The following is a 24,493-nucleotide window of genomic DNA, read 5'->3' as shown; positions in this document are numbered from 1 at the left end:
TAGAGTCCTAACCCAGGCCATAGATTTCTGGTGCAAGGTGTGACCTGACAAAAGATGGTCATGGATATACACATCCCAGAGTTGTTTGTTATAAAGTGTTTGTTGAATCTGCTTTAACAAATTCCACCTTGTTTTTGCCACACAGGAAATTCAGAAGATGGTTTAGTGATGTCAGAGGTTGAGGAATGGGGTCCTGAGCCATCCTGAGTAGGAGAAAGAATTGTTGGGGGTGGAGCTGCTGTGACAGTCTGGGTAACTAGAACTGGAAAGGATGTTTCAGGCCAGAGCAGGAATAGGGTGTTTTGTAGAGGGGGAGGAGAGGTATGTCTGCAAATGCAGCAGAAGATACGGGGAGTTCCTTCCTCCTTCGGGAGGGATGTCTTGGACACCTGGAGACTCACATTACCAGGTTCTGTTGAACAGTGAATGCTTTTTAAAAATATGTCCTAAAACAAATCTTCACTTAAGTGCTTGCTATGTACACAACATTGTTCTAAATGCTGCATGCGGCCTCCAAAAAATAAATAATAGAATGCGGAGTATGATGTGTCACATAATTGGTGCAGATAAGTCTTCAAGAATTGAGGGAGGAGTCCTTTGTGCTGTGTGGCTGCAGAAGCTTTGGGAAGGCTGAGTCCACTGGTCCTGAGGGCTGAGTGAGTGTGAGATGGACAGTGATAATGCACAGAGTGATGTTGGGGTGTGGCTCCTAATGTATGAGTAGCTTAGATTAGGTATAATGAATGTTTGTGGGGAGCGATGATGAGGATGTGGATGGCAAGGGGAAATGAATGTAAGATCCTTGTTCTAGTTTGTTGTTCTATCTTGCCTTCAAAGCATGAGAACTGGGACCGTTGGTGACCCTCCTGGGATCCCCTATCTTTGGCAGTAGGGCTGCTGGTATGGACTACTTCTTAGACGATTTTCTCCAAGGAGTCCTCACACACAAAATTTCATCTTTTTTGGTTTGTTTTCCAGAAATATTGGAGGTTGGAGGGAGGAGAGGAAAGCTCCCCTCCACTACTTTGTACAGTTGGGAGGACTGGGATCTAGGGAAGAGAATGGGCAAAAAATGATGCTCTGGGTGTAGGTGGGATGCAGGGGGTGGATGAGATGGACATGTGAATGGAATGCTGTTTGCTTAGGGCAGGGGTGAAGGACACAGTCTTCCTGGAACAGCACTGGGACATGGATGCTAGATTCTAGCATTGTTTCTTGTGTAATTTGTGTTTTTATGGGTCTGGAAGGAAGTATAGAAAATAAGAGAGGTCAGAGTGGCAGTGACATGGGGACCATGAGGCCGGCCATGGCTGCAAACCTGAGCCAGAACAGACTTGTGATGCAAGAGGCCTATATGTGAGTGGTCACCAAGAAGTTCCTGACTGACTGGGCTCTCTTTACCTATGAGGGTAACAGCAGTGACATCCATGTCACTGGCACTAGTGAGAGGGGCCTGGAGGAGATGGTGGAGTTGTTCAACAGTGGGAAGGTGATGTATGCCTTCTGCAAGGTGAAGAACCCCAACTCTGACTTGCCCAAGTTTGTCCTTATCAACTGAACAGGTGAGGGTGTGAACGATGTGCAGAAGGGAGCATGTGCCGCCATGTCAGCACTGTGGCCAGCTTTCTGAAGGGGGCCCATGTGACAGTCAATGTGAAGGCTAAGGAGGATGTGGAGCCTGAGTGCATAATGCAGAAGGTAGCCAGGACCTCAGGTGCCAACTATGCCTTCCACAGGGAGAGTGGCCATTTCTGGGACATGGGTCCCCAGGTCCCAGTGGGCTCTGTGTACTAGAAGTCCAGTGCCATATCTGAGATCTGAGCTGGCAAAGATAGCTTCTGGGCCAAAGCAGAGGAGGAGGAGGACTCACAGGTTGGAGGAGAAGTGGTGGGAAGAGAAGTGGCAGCCACTGGAGCAGGAGCACCAGGAGCAGGGACTGTATGAGGCCTCCTTCCAGGAGCAGTGCTATCAGGAGGAACAGGGCAGTGAGGCTGGACCCCAGGGGAAGTGTGAGCAACAGGAAATAGTTTCAAGGAACAGAGAGGAACAGGAGCCTGTCTGTAAGCAGCCAGCACATGCATGGGGGATTTTCAAGCAGAAGGAAGAGACCATGTCCACCACATCTATCTCCAGCCCCAACCAGGCAAACTGAGGAGTCCCTTCCTGCAGAAGTGGCTCACCCAACCAGAAACCTACGTCAGCAAAGAGCTGACCCATGCCTCATCAAGGCCCAGGGAAGATCTCCATGAGGAGCCAGCACCTAGCACTCTGCTGTGTCTGGTGCAGACAGAAGAGGAGGCCATGTATGAGGAGCCCCCAAAGCAGGAGACTTTCTATGAAGAGGTCAGTGCTGCAGCACTAAGATGCTGGCTCTGAGCATGTGGACCATGGGGCTGAATGGGAAAAGGCTCTGTGCTCAGACCCTATATGACTACCAGGTAGCCAAGGACACTAAGATCTCCTTCAACCCCAAGAACCCCATCATGGGCATTGAGGTGATCAATGATGGCTGGTAGCATGGCTCTGGGCCATATAGCCACTTTGGAATGTTTCCTGCCAACTCTGTGGAGCTCATTGAGTGAGGACCCTCCACTGCTGGCTGTACCACAGCCATCCTTCCCTTCCCCACCCAGATGTGCTTTACTTGTTGCTAGGAGAGGTGGTGGTCATGGTGTGAGAGCCATGGGCACTCCTCCAGGAGTGGAGGAGCCTTGTCTTCCCAAAGACCAGCCCTTGGGCTTTTTCAGGCTCAGTGGCTCAGCCTCTGTTTTTCTAAATGCAGCAATACCCTGGTGATTCCCAAGCATGCTCTGGCAGCTCCCAGTCCCTCCCAACCAGCCTGGTCTTTGACCCCAACAGAACACATTGAACCAAGACATGCCCATGACCACCTTCGGTGACCTCTGCCTGAGGAGAATGGTGCTGCCAAGCTGGGAAGTCTGAGCAGGAGCTTTACCTTTTCTTTCTTTTCCTCTTGGCTCTACAGTATGTTGGCTATTGCTGTTAGTGACCCCTGGGAAACGTGAACTTAGCAGAGTTTATAGCTGAAGTCGTGAAAGTTTGGGCAATAGTAGATCATCTTTCTGGATTGCTTTGTGCTCCAGGTCATCTTTCCCTCTGCCTGGGCTGTGGACTGTGAGCACTGGGGACAGGGATGACCAAGCCTCCACCTGAGTATATGAAAGAAACTATGAAAACATCAGCAAGTATTCTTTCATGTGGTGAGCCCTCTTCTGCTGGCCCTAGTGTGTGCTCTCAACTGATTCTGGTTCAGGAAAAGTAACCAGAGTGCCCATGCCTGCTGTTTCCCTACTTCTGTCCCAGCCCACCCGTGTCTGCTTTCAGGGTAAGAATTGTCCCACACAGGCCCAAGTTGTGATCCACCCTGCTATGGCCCGAAGGCCCATGTGTGGAAAGAAACTCCTTTCCTGTGTGTCTGTGGTGTGTGCACCCTCAGACTTTGGGCCAACCATTAGCCACCTGAAAGAGGCATAAACATTAAGATGTAGGGGGGAAAAAGAAGAAAAAAGAAGAGAAGAGAGGTCAGAGCAGCCCTAGGCAGAGCATAAGTTTCCAACATCTCTTAGTAGCCCCAGCAGGCTGGCATCTCAGGGTTCGCAGGGCCTGTCCTGGGTGCTGTGTCCTGGTACTGTGGCTTCAGGAGTGCTCTCCCCCTACCAAAGCTCATGCTGTTTCCACCCTTCCAGCCTTCTCTGGGCCTCCATGCCCACCTCTGGGCCCAGTGAGAGCTGAGCATTTAATTACAACTGCAACGTCCTCTCTCCCTGTTGGATTGTCCATTAGACAGTGACTTAACTGGTCTGAAGGAACTCCCTTGTTCCACTCCCCCTGTTAAAACCAGTCATGGCTCCCATAACTGTGAAGTCTGCCAGATCTGACTAAAGGAGGAGGGGGAGGTGTCTGTGCTCTACTCCACCAGAGGTATCACCCATGAGTATTTATACCAGAGAGGAGTGTTCTGTTGCCTTGGCAACATTCTTGCATGGGTTCTGGTGCTCAGAATATCACAAATCTCAATGTTTCACACTCAATGGGCAGAGATGGAAGAGCAGATGAAAGGGTGAATCTCAATGATCAGGACCAGGCCCAAAGATACAAAGGGTGACTAAGACAGCATATATCAGAAACTGCTGAGGTCACAGAGATATCCACCAGTTCCTCCCTGTCTGCCCTTTCTCCTTCCACCTTTTCCCCTGTAGTTACATCTCTCCCTTCAGTGATGCTCCTGGGGTCTCTTAGTTCTCTCTATGTATCATTCAATCACCAGCATGAATAGAGGGTGCCCGCATGGGCAGAGTGTCCTGCTGAGTGCTGAAGGGAAGTGGTGGGTACAGAGGGAGGAAGAGTCAAGATCCGATATGTGGCTCTTCATCATTGCTTTGGTCCATAGAGAGCTCCCCATTTGTTGGGGGAGAGCATGGCATTGCTGCCGTGGCACTTATGCTGGAAGGAAAGGGAAGACCGTGGGGTGATGGGGCCCAAGTTTAGGAGTGTGGTCTTTTCTGATGTTGTCCATCTATGTTTGTATCGTAGTACATATAATGAGATGTGGGATGGCAGAAAGCGTTCATTGCAGAGATATTTGGTGCATCTTAGGCAAGGGCAGGGTCAGGGATGGTGCTAGAGGGCCCGCAGTAGGATGGTCTGGGGAAGCTGGCCCTGATGAGGAGAGTCCCTGTGTGTCAGAGAAGCTCTCTCCTCCCGGACTCCATCCATGGGACCTTTTCCTGTGGTGATGCAGTCCTCTGTGAGAATGTTTCCTTGGATACAGGAGACCAGAGTAGTGAGGAGGCAAAGATCCCTGAGGTTGATAGCGCCCCAGTCAGGTTGTTCTTTGGAGAAAATATGCTAAATAGGTGTTTGTATGTCTAAGTCCAAGTATTGATGTTAAGTAAGTGGAGCTTCCTCAGAAACACAACCAAGAGCTGTACCTTCTGTGGCTTTCTATGATGGGATTCTCCTGACCCATATTTTTGCCATCATTTTAAATGCATTAACTGTCTCAATTATGTCTATAATTTATTAGGTACTAGCCATGTGCTAGGCTTTGTATGATAGAGGCTCTTTGGAACCACCCTTTCCCGCTTTGCTGAGAACTGCTGGGCTGTGGCCCTTCTGCCTTGTTAGGAACAAGGGGGTGAGTGCAGAGAGGAGCAAGGCAGAGCCTGGGTCTCAGTGAGAAGGAAAGTGAGAGTGGTTACACCAAGGTGCCTGGGATTCCCTCACACAGGGGTTTCAAGGAAGGTGTGGGCATTGGCCTTTAATCTGCTGAGGAGGTAGGTAGAACCCTGGGGTTTGGATGTTAGGAGATCATGGGTCATCTTTGAAGGAACAGTTTCAGAAGAGTAGTGGGAGCAAGGAAAGCATACCTGAGAATTTCTGCATTATCTGGGAGGCTTCCTGGCTCCATCCTCATTCTCTCCTGGTGTACCATGATCCCTTTTATTTTGGTTCTGTGGGCAGTGGAGATGGCTTTTCGATGGTGCTTTGCTGCCCTTCTGCTACTGGGGATTGCAGAGAGGTACTCTCTTGCTGACTCTCATACCCTCAGGATCCCACATTGTTACCTGGTACTTCCTGTCAGCAGGTTAGCTCTTTTATGACCTCTCTCATTCAGTGATCAAGGTAGATCCTGGTGAATCTGTGAACTTACTCTTTTAGGTCCCTTTGCCCTCTGGTTTCTAACTCATTTCAGCCTCCCCAAATAGGATCACTGATCCAGCTCCAAAATGACCCCTTCCTCCTCTCCAAAGCATCAAAATTCTTGCTCTCTCAGGCAGCTAATAAATTAATGTACATTTTGTAACTTATGATTGACTGGTAATAGCTCAATGGGCTTTCCTCATGGGAGGATTTGATATTTAAAAGAAGAATGTTAAACTAAAGAAGTAGATCTCTAATGGTGGAATTTCAATTGCCATTGACAATCAGGTGGAGTTGATATTTTGAGAACCCTGGGCTGTATTTACGGAAGACCAGTTATATCCCCTCCTCCTCTGTTCTGTGTCTGTCAGATTTTATCATGAGGATGGAATTCAGTGCATGGTGCCCAAAACCCAGCTCCAGGGGAAACATAATCAACATTGGGCAGGCAGAAGGTTGACATTTTTTGTGCTATCTCAGAGTGTATAACTAACTAGGCCTTCTGAGTAGTATTAATAGAAAAACTACATCAATGACAACTGAACGGGAATGGAAAGGCCTGCTCTCAGGTGGAAGTGAAGGGAACTAACATTTAACAGATGCCCTCTGTATGCCCTACATTATGCCAGGTACCTGACACTGAGACACTTGTCTTACTTACTTTTCAGACAGGGTGGACAACCAGCTCATGTACATTCAGATGGAGCATCTGTCATTCGTCCCCAGATCGTTCTAACTCCAGAGCCTTATCCCGTGTCTTCATACAAAAATGCTGGACAAGGTCCCCTGTGATTTTCTGTCCCCAGAAAGGCTGTGATCCCTACTAGAGCACAGAAAGAAGTCCTGCTTGAGGAGGGAAGTATACTAGATTCTTCTGGGCTTGACCCTGTTTGAGGGCCTCTCTTGCTCTATTGATGGGAGTAATTAAATGTTGGCTCAGGGGTTCTGTTTGCATTCTCTTCTCTTATCAGGACATACAGTTCCTAACTCACTGAGCAACTGACTTGCCTTCCCTGGGGGTTTAAGAAGCAGCCGAGGCCTGTCTCACCCTGGGTGAAGAGTGACCCCTCTTGTACGTCCCCCAGCTTCAGGTTTCCTTTTCCTGAGTTGAAAAAGTTCCATGACTTTTTCACTTGAATATTTTAGAGAAACCTTAGGTAGAACGTCTAATATGAAACTGACCAACCTGATCATCACCCTTCCCCCCCAAATTTTATCTTTTGCTAGGATTCTCTAGTTCTGAATATGGTACTCTCATTCTCTTGGTTTGAAGCTAGATTACTTTTGATTCCCTCTTCTCCTGTTCTCCAGTCATAAGGACTTCTCTTTTCATCCTTAAAATAATTGGGAGACTGCTATGTTCATCCTTAAAATTATTGGGAGACTAATCCTTGCTTGCCATTCTCAATGCCAACCCATAGTTAGGACCCTTCATTCCCTCATCCCAGACCCTATTGGCTCACCCAACCCAACTGGTCTATAGTGTTACCCACTAGCTCTTTCTTGTAAGTGAAGTCGTCTTCCACAAAGCATGTTTCCTGCCTTTTCTCCTATGGATGAGATTTTTCCTCGCCAAATGCCCTCACCTGTCTCCTTTCTCCCCTCCCCTCCTTCCCCTGGATCCTTTAAGTCCTGCCTTTAGTCCTCTTCCTACACAGAATCTCCTGTGCCCACCAAAATCAGAAACAACACTTCCTGCATTTAAATTGTGTTATGATTTATTTTTGTATGCCTTCTTTGACAATTTTTGTAACATTTCACTAATTGTTAATTTTCACATTTTATCACCCTAGTTGCAAATTAATTCAGGGCAAGGGCTGTTTAATATACCATTTTCTTTTCCATAACGTTTAGTGCAATGCAGGGTGTTGGCTAGGGACTGCTGGGTTCTCATTCTTTATGCTCACTGCACCCTCCCCGTACTCACAGCCCTATTCTTATCCCCAGGAAACTTCCCTTATTAACCCTAGCAATTTTTCAGTCTATCAGTGTCTTTGCCCTTGTTGCATCCTTCAGTCCTTCTCATACCAAATTCTGATCCAAGTCTTACCATCTTAGAGGAACAGTATGATCTAGTGCAAAGTGCACAGACCGTGGGACCAGGTTGGTCTGGGTTTGAATCTTGTATCTACTATTTACTAGCTGTGTGACTATAAGTTACTTAACCTCCTTGAGGCTAGGCTTCTTCAACTCTGAAAATGGGGGAACTATTTTTTTGGGGGGGGAGGGAGAGAGAGAGCACAAGTGAGCAAGTGACTCATGGGGGAGGGTTAGAGGGCTAGGGAGAGAGAGGATCTTAAGCAGCCTCAGGCAGTTCTAAGCCCAACTCGGGGCTTGATCTCAGGACCTTGAAATCAAGACCTGAGCTGAAATCAAGAGTCAGGCACTTAAGGGACTGAGCCACCCATGTTCCCTGGGGAAACTATTCTTTATCCTCAGGTAGAGGTACACCATAGACCTTCAAAAAAGATTAGACTCCCTCCGCCACTACATTCTCAATTTCTCCCTCTTCCATGCAGCCCTTCCTGAGTATTCTGTTTGATTAATTCTGCTGTCTCTGCAGTCCCGTAGCCTTTATAGTGTCAGGGACTCAGGCATGTAAGAACTGCTCATTTCAGAGATCCAGAGACTCAGGCCCAAAAGCTTCGCCACAGGTTGTGCAGAGCCCATGGGTAGCCAAGCCAGGCCTAGCATTCAGGCTCGAGTCCCTGTAGTTGTCCATCAGCACCATGCTATTTATCCTCTGCATGCTCCAACCTGCCAGCATGAGCCCTCCCTCAGCCCCGCTGCATCCTGCACTTTGCAGAAGGAACATGGAGGAGGTATTTAGTAAATACTTGTTGATGTTGTGTTTATGCATGTATGTCTTACTCCCCTGCTGAACTGTATGTTCCCCCAGGCCAGAAGCATGCCCAGCTTTATGCTGTTCTCTGTGCCTTTTTGGTATTCAATATAGACCTGGGTTTAATAACGGTAGGTTAATTTCAGGCCCAAGAACAAAGATTCTTGCACCTGGGCAGGAGGCTTCTCTCTATGGTTCCTGGGGCTGTTCCCACATATTCTGGTCACCTCTGGTGATTCTGTGCAGTGACCAATTGTTAGCTGCTCCAGGGGGGAAGCCTGTGTGTACAGCGGTGGTGCACCACAAGCCTCCTATTTGGTACTCCTGGGCCAACTCCTCCCCCCACTTCTCCTCCCCCCACCCACTCCCTGCACCATGCTGCTGCTCTGACGGCTCTGGCTAAGAATATATCATCCTGGTTGCATAGCAACGTTTGCTTTCCTTTACTTCTCCTCCTCCTCCCACAGAGCTGCCTGAGCTCTAAATTTAAGGTAGTGTTTCAGGAGATGCCACTACCCCACAAATGCCTCTGAACCCCAGCGTTGTTCCCCTATAGCTGCTAGTTTTGTGAGGACAGAAATGGACTCCTTTGTTCACTATCCCCAACAGCTAGTACAGTTCTTGGCATATAGTAGGTGTTCAGTAAATATCTGTTAGATGATGAGTGAATGAATTGTTTTCTCAGAATCCCTCCAGTTGAGAGGTGCTTCTGGGACTGGGAAATGTTATCACTGACTCTGGAATGGTCTATAATTGACCACTTTTGGCTGGACACCTACCTTCTATTTTTTCTCCGGCCAACTAAGAAAGTGAGGAAAAGAAATCATGTATTTCTTCATATTTTACTGGCATGTGGATGGCAACTGTTTTCCTCTTTCTTTTCTGGCAGCTGGTGGTTATATCAATCCACAGGATTTAAGGAGCCCAGTGGGAGGTACCAGTCTAATGAGGCTTCCTGCCTTGGGAAGCTCATGGTCTGAAGGGCTGGGGATAGATCACTCTTTCTGGTGACCCGAGTATGAAGCTTGTTTTCAGGGGTAAGCTTTGAAGTCACAAAGTACTAGGTTTGAATCCCAGATTTGCTAACTACAAGTTGTGGGTCCCTTAACTTAGCTCATGGATTGTAAGATTTATATGAGAAAAACCATGAATAGAGTCTAACAGACTCTAACAGAGTGTCAGGCAACAGAAATGCCCATATTAGTGCAAATTTTCTTTTCCCTTTTTAGAGAGAAGACAGAAACATACCAGAAAATGCTTGTTGTCAGTGCTAGTGACAGGATGCCATCAATATGCAGGCTCCGTAAAGTGGGACCCAGAAGTACCTGCTTTGGGGGCGAGAGGGGGTGCTCTCCCTGGACCTAATGTATTTCCTTTTAATTTTTCCTGGTTTGAAAAATAAGTGTTGGATTTCACCACTGACTTCCCAGTTGCCTTATATTCATTTCCTTCCAAACATCCCCATGTAACATCCCAACTTGACCTAGTGTAAGCCTCCGGCGGGCTGGGGCGGGAGGGGGGTAGGTTCAGGGTCCAGAGGGAGGATGAAAGTTCAGGGGCTTCTCTGGGGTCATGGAAATAAGCTAGAGAAGAGGGGGCTGGGGAGAGGCTTCTGTTCAGCTAAAAATAGCATCAGCAGTGGCAGCTGCTTAGGGAGCAGCTAGAGGTCAGAAGCTGGGGCAACCCCAGGCACACATTCCTGGCAAAGAACTTGGTTTGGCTAGCTGTTCCCTACCCCTTGGGATGGGGTGGGGGATAGTGCCTAATCACATGTGTCACCTGTGCCTGCCCACAGTGAGCAGCCAGCATCTCATCTTCCCTTCCAGGTCCGCACACCACACTGCTTCCTCCTCTTCCTGGTTACTTCACACACTGGCCCTGCTACCTTCCATCTTGCCCTTCTATAGCAGTACAACAGCAATATCCATTTACTAGACTTTTTACAAACCAGTTACTTCGTACTAAGTGTTCTCAGCCCTCTGTACTCTGGAAGTCTGTTGTCTGCGATAGCATCCTGGCCCTGTGGACTGCCAGGAAAACAATCGAAGAACAACCATTAAATAAACACAAAATAGATGAGATAACATGTTCCCATCCTGTATGAGTTGAGACCCATGGTATTTGTGGGAGCCTTCGGGTGTGTATTTGAGAAAGCCTGGGGGTTTCCTGCTTGAAAAAGGTAAGGATGAGCTCTCTTAGGGCCAGTGATCCTGGCCGCCCCCCCCCCCCTACCTTGCCCCAGCAAGAGAATGGAAGAGGGGAGCTTTCTAGCTGGAGTTTGAGGCTGGACCTTGGGAGAAGATGAACACCAGAGGTGAGGGGTCTGAGGAGACAGGAGTCAAAACTGTCTCCACATTTGCTGCAGACTTGTTCTGATAATTGGATAGGTCAATGGATTTGGATCCAATTGTATCAAATTCGATTGATCAATGGATTGATCCATTGGTTGGACTATTCACTCAGTCAACATTTAAGAAACATCTGCTAAACACCAGCATGGATGTGAGGGCTTTTGACACCAGTGCTTTTTCATCCTAGCTGCACATTGCAATTACCTATAGAATCTTGAAAATGCTGGTGCTCAGTTTTCACCCCAGAAAAATTACATAAAAAACATTTCTGGGTCTGAGAGGCAGCCTGAGTATTTAAGTTCCCAGGTGATTCCACTGTGCATCCAAGATAGAAAGTCACTGGTCTAAATGAGCCTGAGACTCCTTTCTGTAATGCTGCCAGTCATTGCTCTTTTCTGGTCATGGCTGCCCTTGCCTTCTGAGTGACATGACTGAAAATATGACCTGCAGTCACTGAGATACAGATGACACTCTATGGCCAGTTCACATGAACGTTTACTGAGCAGTTATCATGGGCCCAGCGTTAGAGAGACATAGAGGCAAGAATAACAGTATCCCCTGGAAGTAAATTAATATAAGCCCTCCATTTCCTTGAATGTTTATTTGGTGATCCAGAGCCAGATTTTCTGATGAATGGGATTTTCTGTGATTTATCCTGTCTTGTCCTTCAGTGGAAGAGAAACAGTGACTATTCTGGTGCATTTCAGTTAAATGGAGTTAAAGCAGGTGGTGATAATGACATAAACAGAAATAGATGGAAGGCCGGCAAATAGGGAAGGATGCTAAAGGCGCAAAATGTGTTCATTAGGCAGGTTTTCACAAATGTGCTATCAAGTTGTCTAAATCATGAAAAAGTAAAAGTAACTAATATGCCTGTTTAATATTTGGATTATCAACAAGGATTTGAACCCCTGTGAGCCACCCGTCCTACCCTTGGCATAGTGGTCATGACTCAAAGAGCATGCAGTCTAGCTGGGGAATCTAAATTGATACAAAAAATAGAGATTTTAAAATACTCACTTGTGACTAAAGTCGTTAGGAGTTTGGAGAAAGAAGTTACCAGACAGGCGCTACCTGAGGTGCAGTCCATGCCCAGCTCTGTCAACTGTGTGTTATACAGTCAGTAATGAGAAGTAGAGAAATTGAAAGGAAGCATTTATAAACTTTTATAGCAGTTTCCCAGGGTAATTTTGTCTGAATCTAAAATTTTTCAAAAGGGACTTATATTTTGTTTTTAAAATTACAATGGAATACTACTCAGTAAGATAAAGGAACTAATGATACACACTGGGCTGATAAATCTAAAAATGTACTATGTGAGGGGCACCTGGGTGGGTTGGTCAGTTAAGTGTCTGACTCAGTTTTGGCGCATGTCATGATCTCATAGTTTCATGAGTTCAGGCTCCACATCAGGCTCTGCACTGACAGTGCAGAGCATGCTTGGGATTCTCTCTCCCTCTCTCTGCCCTTTCCCCACTCATACTATCTCTGTCCTTTTCAAAATAAATAAATAAATAAATAAATTTTAAAAAGTAAAAAAAAATAAAACAAAATTATGTTTCTCTAGTAATTCATTTTTATTGTATTTTAGGAAAGTACCAGTCTGTGACATATTGTAATAAAAAGTGAAAGAAAAAACAAAAACCAAACTGGTCCTTTACTGAAGAAGGTTTAAAAAGCCCTGGTTGTGGTAGCTGGACATCTGAGATGTCGTGGCAAACTGGAGAGGAGCCAACAAGTGGGAGAAGGGTAGAACTTCTCTGATGTTGAAAAGGGAGTAAGAGTGTATCCTAAAAACCTAGACCTTGCTCATGCAGGAGACTCTCAGACCATGAGTGTTTTTTGAGTTTTTGGTGGGGGGTGCTGGAGCTTTATATGTGCTTTATATGAAGTATTTCCTTGCCTCCTATCACAATCCTATGTGATAATGGTGCTTTTCTCTGTTTTGTGGAAGGCTAAAGAGAACAAATAATATTCTCAGGCCACCACTGCTGGTAAGTGATAGCCCTGCATTTTAAAGACAGGTGTGTTGGACTCTGGGGCCTGATGATTCATGACCCCCCACCCCCACTCCACATAGCCCTTTCAGGTGACAGGGAGCATGGACCACAGACTGCCCATCCAGATGTTCCAAAAATAGAATTGAGAAGAAGGCCTTGCAGATTCAAATCTCAGAAGTCCAAGTTGTCCTTCCAGAAGGATGACCTACTTCCTATGGAGGGCAGGGTGTGGAGCTTTATCCAGCAGTCTTCTCCCTTCCCCTTGGTGCTCATTTCCAGAGGTATTTCAGCAGATGGATCCACCCTGGTTTGGGTCTTTTATTAGACTTTGAGCTGTCCCATTAGCAGCCTTTGCCAGTGGCAGCTCATCCATCCACTTATTTCTAAACTTTTGATTTTGAAATAGAGATTCATAGGAAATTGCAAAGAAACATACAGGGAAGTACCATGCACCCTTTGTCCAGCATCTCCAACCATTAGTACAGTATCAAGCCCAGGAAATTGACATTGATATAATCTACAGACTCACCCACCCACCTTGTTTCTATTAATTTCTTTAAAAGACTTTTTTTAGAGCAGTTTTAGGTTGACTAAAAAATGGAGAGAAAGATACAGAGATTTTCCTTTTATACCCAGCCCTGCTCCCCCACATAAAATACACAGCCTCCCTCATTGTCAGCATCCGTGGCCAAAGTGATACATTTGTGACAGTTGATGAATGTACATTGACACATCATAATCACCCAAAGTCCATAGTTTACATTAGGGTACACTGTTGTATATTCCATGGGTTTGAACAAAGGTATGATATGTATCCACTATTATGGTATTATACACAATAGTTTCACTGCCCTAAAAATTCCCTGTGTTCTGCTTGTTCATCCCTCCCTCTTGATAACACCTGGTAACCAGTGATCTTTTGTTTCCATAGTTTAACCTTTTCCAGGATGTCACATAGTTGGAATCATACAGTATGTAGTCTTTTCAGGTTGACTTCTTTCACTTAGCAATATGCACTTAAGATTCCTCCATGCATTTTCATGGCTTACCAGCTCATTTCTTTTTCACACTGAAAAATATTCTGTTGTCTGAATATATTTGTTTATGTGCTCACCAACCAAAATATTGGTTGCTTACAAGTTTTGGCAATTTTGAATAAAGCTATAAACATTCTTTTGCAAGTTTTTGGGTAGACATAGGTTTTAGCTTCTTTGGGTGAACACCAAGGAGAACAAAGTACCCATCCATATTTTATCCCACATTCTGGGTACCATGCTTAAGAGAAGCATCAACAAGCCATAGTGTATCTGGAGGAGGGAGAGGGTGAGTAGTCTTGAAGCCAGGTCACATCCAGAGTTCTTAGGGACAAGTGTGACCATCTTGTGTATAGATGCCATATGTTAATTATTTCTCCTGTCTTGGCACCTAAACTATGTGAGGCGCATAGTTGACCTTCAACAGATGTTTTTTGAATTGAATGTTTGATTTAGAGCAGAAAATGTGCATATAAACACAATGGCTGTCTTCTATATTGCTGGCCTCCAATGTGGAAGAAAAGTGAGATTGATGTATGTCCTATTGCTATTTCCATTGCTCTTGAGGACAGAAGTAGGATTAGTGAATGGGATGAAGATATAAGGGGAAATATTCCAGCTGGATTTATGGAAGGACTTGACTGAAATGGGAATAATGCAGCAGGGAAGTAGGCAGCTCCTCTATACTGGAAGACCATCAGGGATGCAGTAGAAATGATTCATATGTGTGTGTGTGTGTGTGTGTGTGTGTGTGTGTGTGTATATACATATATATATTTTTTTTTTACATTGGGCCAAATGGTTTTAATAGAAGTCCTTACAGTTTCTTATTTCTGAGATTCCAAGAACATGCAGGCATGGATAGAAATGGACAGTTGGGAGGGAGATCAGTTTATGGGCAGAAGGTATTCATGGAATTTGAGGTGACAGCAGAAGATTTTCATGGAAGAACACCTGTAGATTTTGAAAAGATGGTTTTTTCTTTTTAAGAGGAAAGTCATAGGTAGTCAGACATAAGAGTCTCTCAGTTTTTCTGGGTAACCTGTGGAATTTGTCCAGAGCAACATCTAGACTTAACCTGGCAATCAGACACTCATTTTTTCTTTCAGGCAGAATTTGGCAACATCAGTCCTAGAGAAAATCATGGGACTGGATTCTGACTACAGCTGACATGCTTTTGTCATGTTAATCACTTAGATTAGAATTAAGGAGAAGATTATTGTAGTTTCTCTCCCAGGAAACAAAGAAGGCACTGAGTTAATCAGATAAATTCCAGGTGAAAAAGAAAAAAAAATAGGTCAAGGTTCTCAAACTGGGCCATTGTAGGTTATTATATATTCATATATGATTATCCTATAAGGTATGAATTTAGATGATTTATGTTTTTATTTTATTCTAGCTTCCAAGGAAGATGCAAACTGTATCATACGTTTTCTTTTTTTTTATTTTCTTTTTTTTTTAAACTCACAGAAGAAAATTGATTTGTTTTAATGATTGGATGAGGGAAAGGAAGTAGTATTTATTGCTTACCACATACAGGAACTTTACATATATTATTCCATCAATTTTCACAATGATTGTGATGCGCAGGTATTATCATTGCTATTTCATGGTCAAGAAAACTGAAGCTTATCAGAGCATAGTAGCTTATTCTGGGATGCATATCTAGTGGAAAAAAGAGATGGGATTCAAAGCCAAATCTATTGGACTCTAAACCTACTGCTCTTTATACTATTTGATATTTACAAGATACCATCTCTAGCAGAACCCAAACCTATCACATTCATGGGTAGATTTCAGAACTATATCTTATATGTTCCAAATCCACAGGTGTCAGTTCTCTATCCACAGAAAAGCCTGCCCAGATGACACATGTTTCTACCATTGCTGATGACTTTACTATAGTAGAGTTGGACTGAGGCATTCTAACCATTGTCACACTCAGTAGCCAATTGCCCCTAGTCCTGGCTCCTACCCATGCCTGCTTTCTTCCCCCAGTGCTCCAAATATATGATTCTGAAGGTGTGAACACTTTCCATGGGCTGGGGTACAATTTCCAGCTTGCCCACCAGAAGCAAGCTGGCCCAGTGTCTAATAATTATTATTGGCCCAGTGTCTAATAATCCTAGACTAACTTTTTTCAGGCGTTAGGATTGTGTTGTCATTGTCATAAGCAGGCTCTGAGGGGAGCCAGGAGACCTCATGCTACAGGAGTCAGAGCACTGTGCCTGAATGTGCTTTGTTCCTGCTGTGGACTTACCATCGCTGGGGTTGTAAGGAATCCCTTAGTTGTCTGAGTCTCAGTTCTTTCACAGGCAAAAAGGGGATTATAATAATGCCTCTCCTTTTTAGGATGAGCGAGAGACTCATATTAGTATCTAGGAAACTTTGTAAACCATAGGCATTGTACAAATATATGAGTTCAGTGAAGGAAAGGGAATGACCCCATCTTCCGGAAAAGCTTTCCTCCAGAAGGTATGGAAGCCAATGCTTGTTAGGAGACTATGAGCTCCTCCCAGCCAGCCAGGCTCTGTTTCGCTGGAGCAGGTTTGGTCTCTGTGTGCAACTCCCCAACCACCCACCCCTTTCTCCTGAATAGCATGGCTGTGTTTCTTGGCTTGGATTACTGAGATCATTGCTCCCAATCTTCCCTTTCCAGTGAACATGAGCCTGTTAGACCTGAACGATAGCCACTGGCTGAAGTCTTCTGAAGACTTTGATTGGATAGATTGTGTTTGGCTCAGTTGAATTTGCTTGCTGGCTGTGTAAATATTAGGGTTGTTAATCTTTATTAGAGGGTGTTAGCCAAGAAAAATTGCATTTTTAAAAACCCATATATTAACATGGGAAAAAACTAAAACTAAACCAAGCAAAATTTAACAATTTTGATGTCCTAAAAGCTTCCAATGAAGACTAAAAGTGTGTATTTGTTCAATTAATAAGGCTGTGGCTTCCAATTCTTTTTGAAAGTGGGCCATAGATCTTAAATAAAAATTTTCTTCTTTTTATTAAATAGTTTATTGTCAAGTTGGTTTCCATATAACACCCAGTGCTCATCCCCACAAATGCCCTCCTCCATGTCCATCACCCCCTTTCCCCCCCACACCCATCAGTCCTCAGCAACATGGATGGAACTTGAGGGTGTTAACGCTGAGCGAAATAAGTCAGGCAGAGAAGGACAAATACCATATGTTTGCACGTATAGGAGGATTAGGAGGAACTTAACGGAGGACCGTGGGGGAGAAGAAGGAGGGAAATAGTGGGGGAGAGGGAGAGAGGCAAAACATGGGAGCCTCTTGAATGCTGAAAAAAGCAAATTTTCATTAGAACAGAAAAATCTGAACAAATAGAAAGTCTTAATCTTGCTGTCATTTAATAGGTTTGGATTTGCAAGTCAGTTTTCATGGATTTCTTTTTTCCCCACATAGACTTTCTGTCTTAAACCAAATTTGCATTTATATTTTCATATTGTAAACTTCTTTTACTGAAGTATAATATACGCACAGAAAAGTACACAAATACTAAGCTCAGTGAATTTTTCCCTAATGAACACACTTGAATAACTAGCATATAGATCAAGAAATAGAATATTACTCCAGAACACTGGCCCCTCAGTGTCCCCTTTCATTTACCAGGCCCTCCCTTCAAGAGCAACCTCTAGGGTGACTTCCAGCATCTTAAGATTAGTTTGCCTGTTTTGAAACTTTATAAAAATGGAATCATGTATATACTATTTTGTCAAGCATAAACTGTCTTCTTTTATCCAACATTACATTTGTGAGATTAGTCCATGTTGCGTGTAGCAAATATATGTCACATTCATTGATATGTAATAGTATGCTGTATATATATGCTGCTATTTATTTATTCATTTTACTGTGTAAGGTATTTGAGTGTTTGAGTTGTTTCCAGCTTGGGCCTATTATGAATAAAGCTGCTCTGAACACATGTGTAGATCTGTTGATGAATACATACCTCCAGTATTGTGGAGTATGTATCTAAGAGAGTAATTACCAAACTATAGGGCAGGAGTATGCTTAGCTTTAGATAAATACTGCCAAATAGTTTTCCAAAGTAGTTGTAACAATTTACATCTCCACCAGCAAGGAGGATACTTCCAGTTGCTCTGCATTTTTGTTAATAGTTGGTATTATTTGTCTTTTCCATTTCAGCTTTTCTGGTAGGTATGTGGTGATACCACTTTATGGGTGGCTTTTGTTTTGTTTTGTTTCGTTTTGTTTTATATTTGTATTTCCTGGATGGTGAATGAAGTCAAGAACATTTTCATATGTTCACTGACCATTTGGATGGCTGTCCTTTTGTAAAGTGAGCCTCTTGTTGTTCTGCCTTATCTTTGCTATTGAATTATCTGTGTTTTTCTTATTAACTTGTAGGAGTTCTTTATATATCCTGGATATAAATCCTTTGAATATGTATATTGTTAATATCTCCTTCCAATCTATGGCTTGCCTCTTCATGGTGTATTTTGTTGTGTGTTAATGGTATATTAATAATTTTAATGTAGTTGAGTCTATAAAATATTTTGTTTTATGCTTAGTGTTTTTTTCTGGTGACCTATTTAAGAATCTTTGTTTACTCTAAATTTTGCACTGAAAAAATTTTGCTGTTTTAGTTTTCACATTAATAAATTGACAATCCATGTGAAAGTGCTTTTCCTGTATGATGAGGGAAAGATTCTTTTCTTTTTTATTCTTGTTTTGCCATCCAGTTGGCTTAGAATCATTTGTTTAAAAGACCATCCTATCCTCACGGCACTGTAGTGTCACCTTGTCATAAATCAAGTGACCATATATGTGTGAGTGTATTTCCATTTATTAATATTTAGAGATGCTGCCAAGATATTGGTACTACCTTGAGCTTGATTGTATTAAATAAGTGACTAGCTAAACCCTTGACATGGGCTTGGATGACTTAGAGAGCCCAGGGCAGATCAGAGGTCCAGAAATTTTCCAGATATAAAACCCACTGACTTAGACTGTATTTAGATAGGCTTCTCCTAATAAAATAACTCTAACAGAATACTGTCCTCTCTATTGGACAGTATTGGAAGATGGACGTGCCATAAGAAATGGAGTTTAAAGGAATGTAATACCTACTTTCAAATTAAGTATAATTTCTCACAAGCTTAAACTGAAAACAATCATTATGTAAGGCTAGTTCTCATAATAAAGGAATGCTTTCTTTGAAAACAGGCTTAGCTGGTGCCTATTCTTGGGGTTCATCACATCTGCCTGATCTTAGTGCTCAGGAATTAGACACCCAGACCCTTTAATGCTTGCTTATTTTAATGACTCTGTGGTGGGCCTTTAGTTTGTGTCCAACTACTTCCATAAACCTGAAATCTTTAAGGTTTTCTAAGACCCTAAGGCAGCTGGGTAAGGAGTATTTCTTAAGATAGATGAGTATCCCTTTTCCAATTTAGACTATGGAGAACATTGGCTCTATGGTAGATCCCCAGCCACAGCTCCTTTCCATCAGTAGTACCCAGGGTGATTGATTGAGTACATGTCTCCTTCCAAGGGCATGAACCTGGTCCAAGCACCTTTAAGCTTAGATAGCTACCCCTCATTCCCATTTCTTTCTCTCGCAGCTGACCTGGCAGTCTGAGCTGCCATTAATGGGAAATATTGTTCAGTGAACAATGAAGCAGTAGCTTCTTTGTAAGTTTCCATTTGGTCAACATGTCCAGTTGAGCATCTTCTGTATATCAGCATTGAAAATCTTTTCCCAGCCCTTAAGGACTTAGTTACATGCCAGTGTGTTAAGTGACAGTATCTGCTTAAACTTGGGGGCTGACAAAACCTTTCTGATGCTTGATTGCCTAACCTCACCTCTCATCCATTTCTCTTCCCTGCCATGGCCAGATTTAGCTGAGTATTTGGATGAATCACACCTGTCTGTCCCTATATTGCATACCCCTCTATATCTCCATTGATACTTGAACTAATCTAGGGCCTTTTTTTTTTTTTTTTTTTACAAATAGTTTATTGTCAAATTAGTTTCTACATAACACTCAGTGCTCATCCCCAAAGTGCCCTCCTCCATGCCCATCCCCCCTCCCCCCCACATCCATCAGTCCTCAGTTTTTGTCAGCATTCAAGAGTCTCTCATGGTTTGCCTCTCTCCCTTTCCCCCACCATTTCCGCCCTTCTTCTCCCCCTTGTTCCTCCATCAAGTTCCTCCTAATCCTCCTATACGTGCAAACATATGATATTTGTCCTTCTCTGCCTGACTTATTTCGCTCAGCATAACACCCTCAAGGTCCATCCATGTTGCTACACATGGCCATAATCTAGGGCCTTTTAACTGGGATGACTTCAACCTGGAAAGCAGTTGTTGCATAGTAACATCAAAACTGGCCACCTGCTGAAGCTTCAGTTGTCTCACCCAAATTCTTAAGTATCTTGAGATGCTGTTCTGATTATCCAGAGTCTGCCACTTGAGTTCCTTCTTTGCCTAATGGCAAAAGGCCTAGCAGTGACGTGGAGTTAGGACTGTCGTATAATGTTCCATAAATTGTCATGTCTTGTTTCAATCAGCAGACAACCCAGTTACCAGAAGCCTTTGCCACTCCAGATGTTGTATCCACCCACTTTCTCTGTGTGTGAACATAGAATGGCTGGAGATTTTATTTTAGGCTCTTTAACTTCTGTCCTTTAAACTGGGCATTGAAAAGGAGTCTTCTGTTTGTTTAAAAATTTTTTTCTAATCTTTGCACATTAAAAATCCATTGTATATAATAGAATAACAGACTTTTAGAACCCAGAGATATTAGATATCATTAGTTCAATCTTCTCATGACTAAATAATATTGTGAGATTTCTTTCCCTGGAGATATTTTTAAATGTCTTTTACAATCACAGGAAGTCAGAGCTGGAAGAGAACTGAGAACTGTGTGAGGCTAGCAATCTCAATCTCATCTACACATGAGGAGCCTGAGACTCTGAGGACACAAGTGACTGGATCACAGTGCTGTGATAATAGCCCAGGTCTCCAGACTCTACAATCTAGGCGTCCATGCTTGTGTAGACAAAGCTGATTCTTACTTTCAATTTTGCTTCATTATTGTTACCCAGGGACAGCCAGGAATTTCTCACAGAATCTGTGAATGTGCTTGTCATGAAACATTAATCTGTGCCAGAATTTAAGGTAACATAGAAATAGCCAAAATGTACTTTGGGCAAGAGCCATGAATCCCAATGGGAGTGGGCTGGGATAAGTAGTTATGTTAATAAAACCTTCCACATCAAAAGTGTGAGTCAGATTCAATATATGAATACCATCAAGAAGTTACACACAGAGGGAGTTTAATTTTAGTACAAATAGATCACCTGTTTGCATCTCTCTTCAGAAATAAAGGGGGTGGAAGTTGTTATGTCTTTCAAATTAGATTGATTGCTAAAAAAGGGAGAACAATCTGGAGGATGGTTATTTTCCTTTGGACTCCTGTCCTGTGTATCATCTACTTCTAGCAAAGCTCAAACTTCCAGTTTAATAGCAGGTGGAAGTGGAACATGTGCCTTTTCTCCCCTAGCACCTTAGCTGCATTCAGGAAATTCTATGCCTGCCCCTTTCCCCTGCAACCACCCTCTACAGCTCTTTCCTGATGCCTGTTGCTCTGGGCTGGTCTACAGCCTGGCAAGGATGGTGGTGGATATGGGGCCAGTGGAAGCCTCCCATGATGGTATACAAAGCTTTTCTTAAGGAGAAAGGAAGCCAAAGGGGTCAACCATCCTCCTGATCACTGGATCTCCCTTCTTCTGCTTATATTTCTCCAGGAAAGCCTGAGACAAGAAAAGAGGCTCAGAGATGTACCTTGTGGACTTAAGAAATTATTCTGCCCACCATATTCTGGTTTGCTCCTGCCCCTTCCATGTCACCTCCATTTCTCCCTCTGCTTCTTAAGGTGCTAAGCAGAGGAGTTTGTGTGCGAATGAGGAGGACAGAAAATATGGGGGTGTGTTAGAGCCTCCCCTGGTCTTTGTGTCTGGTGACAGGTAGGGCCCTGATGACGGGAGCCTTATGGGGAAGACAGTCCACCCTTCTTAGGAAGCTCCCAATCTAATCACAGATGATAATCACCTATATGATATCCTCTCCTGCAAAGTAGTACCTGAGCTCAGGTCACATTGTTACCTCCTGGATGCTAGCACCAGTCCTAGGGAAGTACAACAGTGGGAAGAAATAAGATCTGAGCTGAGATGGTGATTCTGTCCTCTCTGGTCAGACCATTGTCTATAAGAGATGTTTGCATGTTGATTTTCAAAGTACTCCTGAGCTTCTCTTCAGGGATTTTGTCCGAAGGGGATCTCCATTCCTGGAATTCACTGAAAGCTCTGCCTGACATGCCCTCTGCAACTTATCATGTTAATGGGAAGGGAGGGCTGGAGGCCAGCCAGGTGCCCTATCCCCAGCCATGTCAGGATGACTGTATTGATTGTAGAGTCTGACAGAAGGTTATTGCAATGGATGGGGATTCACTGATAGTGGAGGAATAAAGCTCTGGCCCTGGAGCCTGTCTTCTTAACTGGGCTCCCAGCCAGGGCTTCCTTGCCAACTTTCTACTCCTCCCAGTCCATCATGCACACCCAGCTAGATCTGGCTTCCCTGAACACCACTTAGTCAAACTCCCCAGTTGCTTGGAAACCATTAATGGGTCCTCTTGTCCTGGACTGAAGGCCTTATAGGATCAGGTACACATCTACACACAGTAATCTTCACAATCTTATCAATGATCTATCCCACTCTCAGCAAAGCCCATTCTGTAGTCACATGTGTTCTGCTCACAGTCCCCAGAAGGCTCCAGGGTTATTTGTATCTTAGTGCCTTTCCCCAGGTTGTCCCATGCCGTTTGCTGCTCCATCTGTGTGCATCTACCCCATCCTTCACTATTTGATTCTTTCACCTTCTAAGGTCATCTAGCTGTGCAGTATCTCACTTCTCTAATGTGCACTAAACCCCTTGAGGGAAGGAACCCCTTAGCCCCCAGTGCAATACTGAATGTGAGATGAGCACACATTGCTTCTTGGGTAGATGGGGAGAGATGGATACTTGAAATAATGAATCCTCCTAGGCAACTTACTATTATTTCCTTCTTGACTTGGTGTCCAGGCACCCATTTTAAAGTGGGGTCTGGAGAGGTTTAATAGGGTAGGAGGAATGGAGGCAGATGCCTCAGAATGGTTTCCAACAAAGTGATCAAGAGGAGGATTGTAGGTGCTACAGGCAGAAACCAAAAAACTCTAAAGAAAACAATAAATAGGATTTAACACATCTTAAAGATGGAAGATAGGTGTATGGGATTGAATAAGTGTCCTCTGAAAGTTCATGTCTATCTGAAACCTCAGAATATGGCCTTATTTGGAAATAGGGTCTGGGCAGATGTGATTAGTTAAGGTAGGGTAGGGTCATACTGAATTAGGGTGGACTCTAAATCCAATGGATGATGTTCTTACAAGAAAAGCAGAGGACACATAGAGAAGAAGATGATGTGAAGGTGGAGGCAGAGATGAGTGATATAGCCTCAAGCTCAGGAATACCAGGGATTGTCAGGACCTACTAGAAACTTAAGAGCAGGTGATGAAGGATTCTCTCCTAGAGCCTTAGATGGGAGTATGGCACTGCTGACAGCTTGATTTTGGACTTCTGGCTTGAACTGTGGGAGAACACATTTCTGTTGTTTTAAGCCATCTAGTTTGTGGTGATTTGTTGTGGCAGCCCTAGGAAACCAACACAGTGGGGTCTGGTCATGGGCAGTACCATTCCTACAAGGTGCAGGAAGGAGAAATCACACCCCTTGGAGTCTGTTGGTTACTCCCTTTTTTATGCAGAAGAAATCTGGTTAAAATGATCATCAGGAATAGATGAGGTATGTGCTGGAAAGAAAACAGGAAGAGGGTGTTATTATGGTGATCTTGTAAAAAAGTGGATGGAGTGTGGGTTTGCTTTGATGAAAGGGAAGAAGGAGAGGAGAGAAAGTGTAAACTACCCAAATTGGCTTTTGTAATGAATGATGTGAATGAGAATTGCCTTTTTTCGCCCCCCTGGGCCCCCAGACAGCTAAGGCTCTCTGTCCTCAAAGCAGTGAAAACTCACAAAGTAGAGGGTGAGACAAGACACATCGTTGCCCTTGGGCGATCTCCTCAGGCACCACTTAGGTGGGGCCTTCTCTCCTTCCTCCTGGGTGTTAGAGGCGATGAAGTGCAATGGGATGTGCACTGGAAGCCTAGCTCATTTCCATCTATTGTCACTGTTGTATTTTAGCAAATCTGTCCCCCTCTCTGAGCCTTGCTCTTCTCCCTTTTGCAGAAGGCATATAAGTCGTGTGTGCATTAGGGAAGACCACTTTGTAAATCTTTTTTTAAAAAATAGTTTATTGTCAAGTTGGTTTCCATTTAACACCCAGTGCTCATCCCCGCAAGTGCCCTCCTCCATGCCCATCACCCCCCTTCCCCTCTCCCCCATACCCATCAGTCCTCAGTTTGTTCTCAACATTCAAGAGTCTCTCATGGTTTGACTCTCTCCCTCTCCCCTCCTATTCCCCCCTTCTTCTCCCCCACGGTCCTCCGTTAAGTTCCTCCT

General features: G+C 44.0%; 1 long non-coding RNA gene and 1 pseudogene across 2 annotated transcripts in view; both read left to right on the top strand.

Moving 5' to 3' along the window:
• Window positions 1–24,493, top strand: part of LOC120227048 — a 128,272-nt gene that overhangs the window by 101,024 nt on the left and 2,755 nt on the right. The window lies entirely within an intron of this gene.
• Window positions 1,307–2,582, top strand: LOC120227047 (annotated as a pseudogene).

Source organism: Hyaena hyaena, unplaced genomic scaffold (genome assembly GCF_003009895.1).
Source record: "Hyaena hyaena isolate Hyena2069 unplaced genomic scaffold, ASM300989v1 scaffold_1971, whole genome shotgun sequence".
In the NCBI taxonomy this organism is placed as follows: Eukaryota; Metazoa; Chordata; class Mammalia; order Carnivora; family Hyaenidae; genus Hyaena; species Hyaena hyaena.
The sequence above is the reverse complement of the archived record's forward strand: the minus strand, read 5'-3'. Positions and strand labels throughout refer to the sequence as shown.